This window comes from Cryptomeria japonica, unplaced genomic scaffold, assembly GCF_030272615.1.
Source record: "Cryptomeria japonica unplaced genomic scaffold, Sugi_1.0 HiC_scaffold_69, whole genome shotgun sequence".
NCBI classification, from domain to species: Eukaryota; Viridiplantae; Streptophyta; class Pinopsida; order Cupressales; family Cupressaceae; genus Cryptomeria; species Cryptomeria japonica.
This window is the reverse complement of record NW_026728891.1, coordinates 506,865-517,500: the sequence shown is the minus strand read 5'-3', so window position 1 is coordinate 517,500 and position 10,636 is coordinate 506,865.

The following is a 10,636-nucleotide window of genomic DNA, read 5'->3' as shown; positions in this document are numbered from 1 at the left end:
CAAACATCGAAAGAGTCGCGATGCTCCGCAACCTACGTGCAAAGCGGTCGCACACCGGGTAAGGGAGTGAGAGCCCCAAACATAGCTGGGCGAGGCGCTCACTCCGCTCTTTAATATCTCGTTAATACCGCCAAGGAAATGGCACAAGCACACACACACAAGCATCCTCGGAAGAGGACAGTTCGAGTGACAGGTCAAATCCAAGAGTTCCGAAGACTACCTCCAGGAACAATCGGGAACAAGACCGATTACAAGTCGTCGAGTCTGTTACTGGGCGAACACGAGATGCGCACAGGAAATCGATCAGCCCTCACAATGGCCCAAGGCCAGAGATCGGACTGCTACGATTTACCCCAACAATCATCGTGCCACTCTTCGCAGAGAGGTGATAGACGCCAACGAGCCCGCGCATAGCAATCGAGGTGTAAAAAGGGCGTTGAAGGCAGGAAGCCTGGACGAAAGAGGCTACGAGGTCACCTCGAAGCGGTCTAAGAATCGGGCGCACTTGGGGCGACTACCAGTGCCAACCCCTTATCCCGCGGTGCGTCGACACACAGAAATTTCCAAGGCGGCCAAGGAGCCTCCCCGCATAGCAATCGGGGTGTGAGGTTACGGATGCAGCATTGATAGCAATCGAGGTGTGAGGCGAAGGATGCAGAAGTGAGAGCCGAGGGATGTAGCAGAGATAGCAATCGGGGTGTGTGATGCAGAAGAGATAGCAATCGAGGTGTGCGGTGGGAAGGGCCCAGCAGCCAGAATGCATGAAGCGACGGATGAAGCAGTGATGACAACCGGGCTGTGAGGAGAGGAGGGATGCAGCCAAGAAAGCAATCAGGGCTCGAGGCAAGGGATGCATCAAGGATAGCAATCATGTTGTGAGGCGAGATTCCAAAGGCTAAACGTGAGAGGCTGCAGGGTCGACTCAGAGAGGTCTATGCATGTGAGAGGCTGAAAAGCAAGGTCGACTCGGAGCGGTCTATGCATCGGGCGCGCTTGGGGCGACTACCAGTGCCAACCCCTTATCCCGCGACGCGTCCGACAAAGAGAACGTTCCAGGCGGCAGAGGAGGTTACCAGCCGAAGGATGCAGTAGCAATAACAGGTATAGTTCCGCGGCGGCCGAGAAGACTCACCGCATAGGAATCGGGATGCGAGGCGAGGGATGCGGCGGGAAGGCCCCGACGGCTAAACGGAAGAGGCTGCAGGGCCGCCTCGGAATGGTCCAAGCATCGGATGCGATTGGGACGACTACCAGTGCCAACCCCTTATCCCGCGATGCGTCCGATACACAGATAGTTCCAAGGCGGCCGAGGAGCCTCACCGCATATCAATCGGGGTGCGAGGCGAGGGATGGGGCGGGAAGGCCCCAACGGCTAGACGGAAGAGGCTTCAGGGCCACCTCGGAATGGTCCAAGCATCGGACGCGCTTGGGGCGACTGCCAGTGCAACCCCTTATCCCGCGATGCGTCCGATACACAGATGGTTCCAAGGCGTCCGAGGAGCCTCACCGCATAGCAATCGGGGGTGCGAGGCGAGGGATGGGGCGGGAAGGCCCCAACGCTAGACGGAAGAGGCTTCAGGGCCGCCTAGGAATGGTCCAAGCATCGGACACGCTTGGGCGACTACCAGTGACAGCCCCCTATCCCGCGATGCGTCCGATACGAAGATGGTTCCAAGGCGGCCGAGGAGCCTCACCGCATAGCAATCGGGGTGCGAGGTGGGGGATGCGGCGAGATGGCCCCAACGGCTAGACGGAAGAGGCCACAGGGCCGCGTCGGAATAGTCCAAGCATCGGACGCGCTTGGGGCGACTACCAGTGACAACCCCTTATCCCGCGATGCGTCCGATACGAAGATAGTTCCAAGGCGGCCGAGGAGCCTCACCGCATAGCAATCGGGGTGCGAGGTGGGGGATGCGGCGAGATGGCCCCAACGGCTAGACGGAAGAGGCTGCAGGGCCGCCTCGGAATAGTCCAAGCATCGGACGCGCTTGGGGCCACTACCAGTGACAACCCCTTATCCCGCGATGCGTCCGATACGAAGATAGTTCCAAGGCGGCCGAAGAGCCTCACCGCATAGCAATCGGGGTGCGAGGTGGGGGATGCGGCGAGATGGCCCCAACGGCTAGACGGAAGAGGCCACAGGGCCGCCTCGGAATAGTCCAAGCATCGGACGCGCTTGGGGCGACTACCAGTGACAACCCCTTATCCCGCGATGCGTCCGATACGAAGATAGTTCCCAGGCGGCCGAGGAGCCTCACCGCATAGCAATCGGGGTGCGAGGCGAGGGATGCGGCGAGATGGCCCCAAAGGCTAGACGGAAGAGGCTGCAGGGCTGCCTCGGAATAGTCCAAGCATCGGACGCGCTTGGGGCGACTACCACTGCCAACCCCTTATCCCGCGATGCGTCCGATACACAGATAGTTCCGAGGCGGCCGAGGAGGTGGGGGATGCAGCGAGATGGCCCCAACGGCTAGACGGAAGAGGCTGCAGGGCCGCCTCGGAATAGTCCAAGCATCGGACGCGCTTGGGGCGACTACCAGTGACAACCCCTTATCCCGCGATGCGTCCGATACACAGATAGTTCCGAGGCGGCCAAGGAGCCTCACCGCATAGCAATCGTGGTGCGAGGTGGGGGATGCGGCGAGATGGCCCCAACGGCTAGACGGAAGAGGCTGCAGGGCCGCCTCGGAATGGTCCAAGCATCGGATGCGCTTGGGGCGACTACCACTGCCAACCCCTTATCCCGCGATGCGTCCGATACACAGATAGTTCCAAGGCGGCCGAGGAGCCTCACAGCATAGCAATCGGGGTGCGAGGCGAGGGATGCGGCGAGAAAGCCCCAACGGCTAGAGGGAAGAGGCTTCAGGTCCGCCTCGGAATGGTCCAAGCATCGGACGCGCTTGGGGCGACTACCAGTGACAACCCCTTATCCCGCGACGCGTCCGATACACAGATAGTTCCAAGGCGGCCGAGGAGCCTCACCGCATAGCAATCGGGGTGCGAGGCGAGGGATGCGGCGAGAAGGACCCAACGGCTACACGGAAGAGGCTTCGGGGCCGCCTCGGAATGGTCCAAGCATCGGACGCGCTTGGGGCGACTACCAGTGACAACCCCTTATCCCGCGACGCGTCCGATACACAGATAGTTCCAAGGCGGCCGAGGAGCCTCACCGCATAGCAATCGGGGTGCGAGGCGAGGGATGCGGCGAGAAGGACCCAACGGCTACACGGAAGAGGCTTCGGGGCCGCCTCGGAATGGTCCAAGCATCGGACGCGCTTGGGGCGACTACCAGTGACAACCCCTTATCCCGCGACGCGTCCGATACACAGATAGTTCCAAGGCGGCCGAGGAGCCTCACCGCATAGCAATCGGGGTGCGAGGCGAGGGATGCGGCGAGAAGGACCCAACGGCTAGACGGAAGAGGCTTCGGGTCCGCCTCAGAATGGTCCAAGCATCGGACGCGCTTGGGGCGACTACCAGTGACAACCCCTTATCCCGCGACGCGTCCGATACACAGATAGTTCCAAGGCGGCCGAGGAGCCTCACCGCATAGCAATCGGGGTGCGAGGCGAGGGATGCGGCGAGAAGGACCCAACGGCTAGACGGAAGAGGCTTCGGGTCCGCCTCGGAATGGTCCAAGCATCGGACGCGCTTGGGGCGACTACCAGTGACAACCCCTTATCCCGCGACGCGTCCGATACACAGATAGTTCCAAGGCGGCCGAGGAGCCTCACCGCATAGCAATCGGGGTGCGAGGCGAGGGATGCGGCGAGAAGGACCCAACGGCTAGACGGAAGAGGCTTCGGGTCCGCCTCGGAATGGTCCAAGCATCGGACGCGCTTGGGGCGACTACCAGTGACAACCCCTTATCCCGCGACGCGTCCGATACACAGATAGTTCCGAGGCGGCCGAGGAGCCTCACCGCATAGCAATCGGGGTGCGAGGCGAAGGATGCGGCGAGAAGGACCCAACGGCTAGACGGAAGAGGCTTCGGGTCCGCCTCGGAATGGTCCAAGCATCGGACGCGCTTGGGGCGACTACCAGTGACAACCCCTTATCCCGCGACGCGTCCGATACACAGATAGTTCCAAGGCGGCCGAGGAGCCTCACCGCATAGCAATCGGGGTGCGAGGCGAGGGATGCGGCGAGAAGGACCCAACGGCTAGACGGAAGAGGCTTCAGGGCCGCCTCGGAATGGTCCAAGCATCGAACGCGCTTGGGGCGACTACCAGTGACAACCCCTTATCCCGCGACGCGTCCGATACACAGATAGTTCCGAGGCGGCCGAGGAGCCTCACCGCATAGCAATCGGGGTGCGAGGCGAGGGATGCGGCGAGAAGGACCCAACGGCTAGACGGAAGAGGCTTCAGGGCCGCCTCGGAATGGTCCAAGCATCGGACGCGCTTGGGGCGACTACCAGTGACAACCCCTTATCCCGCGACGCGTCCGATACACAGATAGTTCCGAGGCGGCCGAGGAGCCTCACCGCATAGCAATCGGGGTGCGAGGCGAGGGATGCGGCGAGAAGGACCCAACGGCTAGACGGAAGAGGCTTCAGGGCCGCCTCGGAATGGTCCAAGCATCGGACGCGCTTGGGGCGACTACCAATGACAACCCCTTATCCCGCGACGCGTCCGATACACAGATAGTTCCGAGGCGGCCGAGGAGCCTCACCGCATAGCAATCGGGGTGCGAGGCGAGGGATGCGGCGAGAAGGACCCAACGGCTAGACGGAAGAGGCTTCAGGGCCGCCTCGGAATGGTCCAAGCATCGGACGCGCTTGGGGCGACTACCAGTGACAACCCCTTATCCCGCGACGCGTCCGATACACAGATAGTTCCGAGGCGGCCGAGGAGCCTCACCGCATAGCAATCGGGGTGCGAGGCGAGGGATGCGGCGAGAAGGACCCAACGGCTAGACGGAAGAGGCTTCAGGGCCGCCTCGGAATGGTCCAAGCATCGGACGCGCTTGGGGCGACTACCGTTGCCAACCCCTTATCCCGCGATGCGTCTGATACACAGATAGTTCCGAGGCGGCCGAGGAGCCTCACCGCATAGCAATCGGGTTGCGAGGCAGATTATTGGGAAGGGAACCCCCTGGGATGCGGCTCAAGCAGTGCCCAAAGGGACTGGAATGCGGAATCACATCGAGAGACCCAAATGCTATACGAGGGCTCAAATCGAATTATCGATTTGGCCACGACATGGACGCATCGGAACGACTACCTTTGCCGAACCACTCGCAATTGCATCCATACCGAAACCAATAGACATTTCCGTTAGAGCCCTCGCATAGCATTCGGGAATCTCGCATGCCCCTCTAAATCGACCAATGCTGGCGCTCAATGAAAATCCGAGCGCTACCACCGTTCGAGCGCCAGCATTGGTCGAGTTAGAGGGGCACGGGGGAGAATGCTCCAGTCAACACCTCCCCTATATAAGTTATTTGTCCGATTCTCGCACAACCGTAGTCTGCCTCGTCGAATCAAACAACGGTCCCAGATTCCGACTTCCGTTCCGTAGAGACCCAAAAGCTAGATGGAGGCTCGCAAGAAAGAGAGTCGGCGCATAGCAATCGGGTTTCTCGAACGTTTAGGGACCGAGCTCACTTGCGGATAGGGCAAAATCCGCCAAGCAACCCAAAAGCTAGACGGGGGCTCGAATCGAATCGCCTAGGCGGCCACAACAACGACGTGTTGGATCGACTACCAGTGCCAAACCATTCAGCAAGACTAGTCTGTGTCGAGGCCGGATAGAGATTCTCAGAGAGCGCCCGCATAGCATTTAGGAGACCTGCCGCGTCCCTCACACTCGACAAATGGTGGTGCACGTTTATAAATCCGAGCGATCCCAACCCTTTCAAGCACCAACATCGGTCGAGATAGAGGGGCACGGAGGGGGCTGCGTGAGACAACACAGTCCCCTATATAAGTTATTTGTCCGATTCTCACACATCCGAAGAATGGTCATCAAATCGGACAACAGCCCAAACTTCCGACTTCCGTCCCAGAAAGCCCAAGAGCTATCTAAAACGTTCATGGCCGGAACTCGATCGCGGCTATACCAGTCCGCCAAGCAACCCAAAAGCTAGACTGGAGCTCTAGTCGAATCACCTCTGTGGCCATTGCAAGGACGTGTTGGAGCGACTACCATTGCCGAACCATTCCGCAGGTCGAGTCCATACCAAGGCCGCATAGAGATTCGCGATGAGCTCCTGCATAGCAATCAGGAGACTTGCCGTGTCCATCACAATCGATAAATCCTGGTGCAAGATTTTTGCATCCGAGCGCTCCAACCAGTCGAGCACCAGCATCAATCGACATAAACGGGCACGGGGGGAGGATGCTCGAGAACACTACCTCCCCTATATAAGTTATTTGTCCGATTCTCAAGCAGCCGAAGTCTGGTCATCGAATCGGGTCAAAGACCACAACTTCCGACTTTACCCACAATGCAAGTCATCGAATCGAACATCGGCCCCCGAGTCGGACTCCATGCGTATGTCAGGTCATCGGACCCAAATTCCGCCTTCCTGCGCATGGCGGGCCATCAATATCAACTCGGTCATCGGACCCAAACTCCGCCTTTTTGCGTATGGCACGCCTTCAAATCGGTCATCGGACCCAAATTCCGCCTTCCTGTGCATGGCGGGCCATCAACATCAACTCGGTCATCGGACCCAAATTCCGCCTTTCTGCGCATGGCACGCCATCAACTCGGTCATCGGACCCAAATTCCGCCTTCCTGCGCATGGCAGGTCATCGGACACAAATTCAGACCTCGCCAATATGCCTACGTATCGAATCGGTCATCGGACCCAACTTCCGACTTCATCCATACTGTAGGGTCTTTGAGGTTGGCGCGGTGCGCTCAACCCAGGGAGTCGACCCATCGAAGCATACACCTCCCCTATATAAGCTATTTGTCCGATTCCCACACCTGTGTAGTTTGCACCTCTGACCAGGACATCGACCCCAACTTCCGAACTCGACTGCAACGACGGCACCAGCGCCTTGGTGCGCACCTTGCGACGCACAGTCCCAACATTCGCCTTCCTGCACATGGCAGGTCATCGGACCCAAATTCCGACCTCGCGAGTATGCCTACATATCGAATCGGTCATCGGACCCAACTTCCGACTTCATCCATACCGTAGGGTCTTTGAGGTTGGCGCGGTGCGCTCAACCCGGGGAGTCGACCCAACGAAGCATACACCTCCCCTATATAAGCTATTTGTCCGATTCCCACACCTGTGTAGTTTGCACCTCCGATCAAGACATCGACCCCAACTTCCGAACTCGCCTCCAACGACCGAACCAGCGCCTTGGTGCGCACCTTGCAACGCACAGTGCCAACATTCGCCTTCCTGCACGTGGCAGGTCATCGGACCCAAATTCCGACCTCGCGAGTATGCCTACATATCGAATCGGTCATCGGACCCAACTTCCGACTTCATCCATACCGTAGGGTCTTTGAGGTTGGCGCGGTGCGCTCAACCCGGGGAGTCGACCCAACGAAGCATACACCTCCCCTATATAAGCTATTTGTCCGATTCCCACACCTGTGTAGCTTGCACCTCCGATCAGGACATCGACCCCAACTTCCGAACTCGACTAAAAAGACCGCACCAGCGCCTTGGTGTGCACCTTGCAACGCACAGTGTCAACATTCGCCTTCCTGCACATGGCAGGTCATCGGACCCAAATTCCGACCTCATGAGCATACCTACTAATCGAATCGGTCATCGGACCCAACTTCCGACTTCATCCATACCGTAGGGTCTTTGAGGTTGGCGCGGTGCGCTCAACCTGGGGAGTCGACCCATCGAAGCATACACCTCCCCTATATAAGCTATTTGTCCGATTCCGACACCTGTGTAGTTTGCACCTCCGCTCAGGACATCGACCCCAACTTCCGAACTCGCCTGCAACGACCGAACCAGCGCCTTGGTGCGCACCAAAAGTGCGCACTTTTGGAGGGCACTTTTGTGCGCTCCAAAGGTGCGCACTTTTGGAGGGCACTTTTCTGCGCTCCAAAGGTGCGCACTTTTGGAGGGCACTTTTTGGAGGGCACTTTTCTGCGCTCCAAAGGTGCGCACTTTTGGAGGGCACTTTTTGGAGGGCACTTTTCTGCGCTCCAAAGGTGCGCACTTTTGGAGGGCACTTTTTGGAGGGCACTTTTCTGCGCTCCAAAGGTGCGCACTTTTGGAGGGCACTTTTTGGAGGGCACTTTTCTGCGCTCCAAAGGTGCGCACTTTTGGAGGGCACTTTTTGGAGGGCACTTTTCTGCGCTCCAAAGGTGCGCACTTTTGGAGGGCACTTTTTGGAGGGCACTTTTCTGCGCTCCAAAGGTGCGCACTTTTGGAGGGCACTTTTTGGAGGGCACTTTTCTGCGCTCCAAAGGTGCGCACTTTTGGAGGGCACTTTTGTGCACTCCAAAGGTGCGCACTTTTGGAGGGCACTTTTCCTGTGCTCCAAAGGTGCACACCTAGGTGAGCACCTTCGACCACACCTTGTAGCACACCAAACTCTGACTTTCGACTTCATCCGCAATGCAGGGTCTTTGAGGTTGGCGCAATGCGCACAACCAGGGGAGTCGACCCATCAAACCCAACACCTCCCCTATATAAGCTATTTGTCTGATTCTCATACATGCGTAGCCTGCAGGAGCAATTAGGACATCGACCCCAACTTTCGGCTTCTAAACGAAAACAAGGTCTTTGAGGTTGGTGTAATGCGAACAACTAGGGGAGTCAACCCATCAAACCCAACACCTCCCCTATATAAGCTATTTGTCTGATTCTCATACATGTGTAGTCTACAGGAGCAATTAGGACATCGACCCCAACTTTTGACTTCTTAACGAAAACAAGGTCTTTGAGGTTGACGTAATGCGCACAACCAGGGGAGTCGACCCATCAAACCCAACACCTCCCCTATATAAGCTATTTGTCCGATTCTCATACATGTGTAGCCTGCAGGAGCCATTAGGACATTGACCCCAACTTTTGACTTCTTAACGAAAACAAGGTCTTTGAGGTTGGCGTAATGCGCACAACCAAGGGAGTTGACCCATCAAACCCAACACCTCCCCTATATAAGCTATTTGTCTGATTCTCATACATGTGTAGCCTGCAACAACGATTAGGACATCCACCCCAACTTCTGAATTCGTCTGCGTTGACCGCACCAAAGGTGCACGCCTTGGTGCTCACCAAAATCCGACTTCCGACTTCTTCTGCTATGCGGGGTCTTTGAGGTTGGCGCAGTGCGCACAACCAGGGGAGTCAACCCACCGAATGCAACACCTCCCCTATATAAGCTATTTGTCTGATTCTCATACATGCGTAGACTGCAGCAATGATTAGGACATCCACCCCAACTTTTGACTTCTTAAACAAGACAGGGTCTTTGAAGTTGGTGCAGTGCACACAACCAGGGGAGTCGACCCATCAAACGCAACACCTCCCCTATATAAAGCTATTTGTCCGATTCTCATACGTGTAGTCTGCAGCAGCGATTAGGACATCGACCCCAACTTCCGAATTCGTTTGCATTGACCGCACCAAAGGTGCACGCCTTGGTGTGCACCCTGGAGTGCACTTTGGTGCTCACCTCGGTGCACACTTTGGTGTGCACCTCGGTGTGCACCAAAGGTGCGCACCTTGGAGCGCACCAAAGGTGTACACTTTGGAGCGCACCACATAGGGTCTTTGAGAGGTTGGCGCAGTGCGCACACCAAGGTGGGTGTTGAGGTGCGTGCCGAGGTGGGTGGGTGCTAGGGTGCGCTCCATGGTGGGTGCCAGGGTGGGTGCGTGCTAGGGTGGATTCCAAAGAGGGTCATAGGGTGGGTGCCAAGGTGGGTTGGTGATATAGTGGGTTCAAAGGTGGGTACTAGGGTGGGTTCCAAGGTGGGTCACAAGTTGGGTGCCAGGATGCGTGGGTGTTAGGTTGGGTGCCAAGGTGGGCTCCTGCGTGGGTGGGTGCTAGGGTGGGTTTCAAGGTGGACGCGAGGGCGGGTGCCAAGGTGGGTAACAAGTTGGGTGTTAGGATGGGTGAGTGCTAGAGTGGGTGCCAAGGTGGGTGGGTGCTAAGGTGGATGCCAAGGTGGTTCACAGGGTGGGTGGGTTCTAGGGTGAGTTCCAAGGTGGGTCACAGGTTCAGTGCTAGGGTGGGTGTCAAGGCGGGTGTCGAGGTGCCTGGGTGCTAGGGTGTGGATGCCAATGTGGGTCATAGGGTGGGTACTAGGGTGGGCTGCAATGTGGGTGCCAAGGTGGGTAACATGCTCGGTGGGTTCTAAATTGGGTGCCAGGGTGGGTGTGCACCCACCTTGCCCGAGGTGGGTGCCAAGGTGCCAGTGTGGGTGGGTGCTAAGGTGGATGCCAAGGTGGGTGAGAAGGTGGGTGATAGGTTGAGTGGTAGGATGGGTGGGTGCCAAGATGGGTCACAGGGTGGGTGCAAGGGTGGGTAGGTGCTAGGGTTGGTGTCAGGGTGGGTGGGTGCTAGGTTGGGTTCCAAGGTGGGTGCGAGGGTGAGTGTCAAGGTGGGTCACAGGTTAGGTGCTAGGATGGGTGAGTGCTAGGGTGCAAAGGTGCCAGGGTGGGTGCTAGGATGGGTCGATGCTAGGGTGAGTGGCAA